Genomic DNA, 3,980 nt, shown 5'->3' with positions numbered 1-3,980 from the left:
TTGGGGAAAATTTATTGAGATGGATAGAAAACTGGTTGGCAGAGAGGAAACAAAGAGTAGGGATTAATGGGTCCTTTTCAAATTGGCAGGCAGTAACTAGTGGGGTGCCAAAGGGATCGGTGCTGGGACCCCAGCTATTCACAATATATATTAATGATTTGGATGAGGGAACAAAATGTAACATCTCAAAGTTTGCAGATGATCCCAGATTAGGTGGGAGGGTGAATTGTGACGAGGATGCAGGGATCCTACAGCATGATCAGGACAGATTGGATGAGTGGGCAAATCAATGGCAGATGTAGTATAATTTGGATAAGTGTGAGGTTATTCACTTTGGAAGCAAAAACAGGAAGGCAGATTACTACCTGATTGTAAATTGGGAGAGGGGAGTGTGCAGTGGGACCTGGGTGTCCTTGTGCACCATTCGCTGAAGGTAAGCATGCAGGTGCAGCAGGCAGTAAAGATGGCAAATGGTATCGAAAGGGAAAATGCTGGAAAATCACAGCAAGTCTGGCAGCATCTGTAGGGAGAGAAAAGAGCTAACGTTTCAAGTCCGATGACTCTTTGGCAAAGCTGATGGAGGCTAATGGTATATTGGCCTTCATTGCGAGTGGTTTCGAGTATAGCAGCAGGGATGTGTTGTTGCAATTGTACAGGGCCTTGGACACAAAGGGGCAATTTAGGGCCACACCTGCAGTATTATGTGCAGCTTTGGTCTCCTTCTCTGAGGAAGGATGTTTTTGCTCTTGAGGGAGTGCAGCGAAGGTTTACCAGACTGATTCCAGGGATGGCGGGACTGTCATATGAGGAGAGATTGACTAGGTTGGGATTGTTCTCACTGGAGTTCAGAAGAATGAGGGGGGATCTCATACAGACTTATAAAATTCTAACAGGAGTAGACAGGGTAGATGCAGGGAAGATGTTACCAATGATGGGTGTGTCCAGAACCAGGGATCACAGTCTGAGGATTCAGGGTAAACCATTTCACTTGGGGAGGGAAGAAAGTTTGGAAATAAGCACAATATTGGTCATTTATAAAAATGAGCATTTGTTTTGTGGGCTTGGTTCTGGCGCACATCCCTTTTGATTCAACATCGCAAAGCTTAAGTGCACAATAATTCCGTCGTGCATCTAGAGATCTATGTATGTTGTATTGGCCAAAAGTCAATTGGTAGCTAGGAGGGTGTCACTGCTTATTCTTTTCAGAGTTGGTCTAATTGAACAAGACATGGAGAATTTTCTTTTAACGTAACTGGTCATTCATCACTCCTGACACACAAAATCAACTGTTTTAGCTACTTTTTTTGGATTTCACAATTCTACCTCCAGATCTAACAAAGGGACATTTTTTTTCCAAAAATCGTTGAATGATTGTCATTATATTTCGTCCAACCTGTGGGCCTGATGTCCCTTGCCAGACCAGGTAAGGGGGGCAGATTTCCCTCTCGAAAGGGCATTAGTGGCCCAGGTGTTTTCTTTTTTGTTTTTTGTTTATTTTATTGACCAAGAGCAACTTGTCAGGATGGCCGAGTGGTCTAAGGCGCCAGACTCAAGGAGTGTGTTTCCTTGCCTTGTTTAAGCCTGGTGATTTTTGTCCCTTTCTAGGGGCGTGGGTTCAAATCCCACTCCTGACATTGTCCTTTTTAGGGGCAGCACTGTAGCATTGTGGTTAGCACAAATGCTTCACAGCTCCAGGGTCCCAAGTTCGATTCCGGCTTGGGTCACTGTCTGTGAGGAGTCTGCACATCCTCCCCGTGTGTGCGTGGGTTTCCTCCAGGTGCTCCGGTTTCCTCCCACAGTCCAAAGATGTGCGTGTTAGGTGGATTGGCCATGATAAATTGCCCTTAGTGTCCAAAATTGCCCTTAGTGTTGGGTGGGGTTACTGGGTTATGGGGATAGGGTGGAGGTGTTGATCTTGGGTAGGGTGCTCTTTCCAAGAGCCGGTGCAGACTCGATGGGCCGAATGGCCTCCTTCTGCACTGTAAATTCTATATGTAATTTCGGGCAGATATAAGGAGACATTTCTTCACACAAAGAGTGGTGAGTCTGTGGAATTCATTGCCACAGGAAGTAGTTGATGCTCAAACTTTGAATATATTCAAGAGGTGGCTGGATATAGCACTTGGGGAGAATGGGATCAAAGGCTATGGAGAGAAAGCAGGATAACGCTATTGAGTTGGATGATCAGCCATGATCGTGGTGACTGGCAGAGCCGGCTCGAAGGGCCAAAAGACCTCCTCCTGCTCCTATCTTCTAATTATCTATGTATATTTAACTACTTCTTGAAAATAAACAATGTTTGGACTCACATTTCCTGAGGTAACGAATTCCACAGTCTCATCACTCTCTGGGTGAAGAGATTTCTCCTCATCTCTGCCCTACATGGTCTACCCTGTATCCTCAGACTGTGACCCCTGTTCTTAACAAACCTACCACCAGGAACATCCTTCCTGCCTCTATCCTATCTAGTCCTGAATGAATTTTATAGGTTTCTATGGGATCCCTCCTCATTCTTCTGAACTCCAGCTAATACAATCCTAACCGATTCAATCTCTCCTCATACATCAGCCCCACCATTTCCTCAGGGTGCTCTGGTTTCCTCCACGATGCAAAGATGTGCGGGTTAGGTGGATTGGCCATGCTAAATTGCCCCTTCGTGTCCAAGATGTGTAGGTTAGGTGGTTACGGGAATAGGGTGGGGCAGTGGGACTAGGTAGGGTGCTCATTCAGAGGGTCCGTGCAGACATGATGGGCTGAATGGTCTCCTTCTGCACAGTAGGGATTCTATGGTTCTATGTACGTCAGACAGAGAGTGATGAGACTGTGGAATTTGTTACCTCAGGAAATGCGAGGCCAAGACATTGTTTATTTTCAAGAAGCTGTTAGATATAGCACTTAGGGTCAAGGGAATCGAAGGATATGGGGGAAAAGCAGGATTAAGCTATTGATGTTACTGATTAATGATACAGACTTCGAGATTATTTGAAAAGAGCACCAATGTGGACTTGACACAGAGTTAATAAAAGCAGAAAGCATTTGATAAACTCAGTGGGTCTGGTAGCATCTGTGGAGAGGAAAACAAAGTTAACGTTTCAAGCCCGATATGACTCGTCTTCGGAACACTGAGTTAATGTTGCCAGGCCCTTCCTTTCAACCTCCCTAAATGCTACATGGGTTGCTGAAACTATTTTCCACTTCAAATGCATTTGCAGCATACTTAATATGAAGGTTGTGCAAAAGGGATTGCAAAACATATATGAACATGTCGGAACACAGATGAAAGTAGAAACTTTTAAATGTTTGCTGCAACAAAAAACAGATGCAGGCAGAAGACGGAACAAATGAGCTTTAAAAGGACAAATTGAATAAGCCTCAGCTGCCCTCGTACCGATGCAACCATTTTGTATGGAAGAGGCTAATGCTGTGGGCAAAGCTTCAACCAAATTTATCAAATGCAATGTGAGGCCTCATTGCCTTCATTTAAATATTAATGTGAGGCTCACATGCCCTGTTCCACAGCCCCCTTCAAATCCCCAAATTGGGCTTCATAAAATCAGCGACACAGTAAATCCAATTTTAAGAACTCTGCTGGCTCTTTTGTGAACTCAATAGTAATACTGGGCAATGATTTCCTCGAGCCAACTGAGTGGGAGGGTTTTTTATAGCTGCATTGCTTTTTTGTTGTTCCTTCAACCTTTTCCACTATATTCCATTTTCTTCTTTACTACCCATTTGAGATTTCTAAAGTCCAAAGAATTTCCAATACTTTGTTGAATCGCTGAGCTGTCATAATTCCTTTCTGTTTATGCCTTTTTGTTGATAGCATTCATTTAGTTTTTTTAAAATTCTTTAAAGTTAATAGGGCTGACGTTTCATCATTCCACCTGGCTGGAAAGATGTAGTCCCCCGAAAATCACAGTTCTGCATTCACTGGCCCGTTCCTACTCCGCTCCCGCCTTCCACCATTTTTCTTGGGATCG

At 44.1% G+C, this 3,980-nt stretch overlaps 1 non-coding gene across 1 annotated transcript; it reads left to right on the top strand.

The window, feature by feature from the left end:
- The first annotated feature begins 1,516 nt into the window (after window positions 1-1,516).
- Window positions 1,517-1,634, top strand: trnal-caa. Its single transcript has 2 exons — window positions 1,517-1,554; window positions 1,600-1,634. It is a non-coding gene; the product is annotated as a tRNA-Leu (tRNA).
- Window positions 1,635-3,980: the final 2,346 nt, after the last annotated feature.

Source organism: Scyliorhinus canicula, chromosome 5, assembly GCF_902713615.1.
Source record: "Scyliorhinus canicula chromosome 5, sScyCan1.1, whole genome shotgun sequence".
In the NCBI taxonomy this organism is placed as follows: Eukaryota; Metazoa; Chordata; class Chondrichthyes; order Carcharhiniformes; family Scyliorhinidae; genus Scyliorhinus; species Scyliorhinus canicula.
This window is presented reverse-complemented; position numbering and strand designations above follow the sequence as displayed.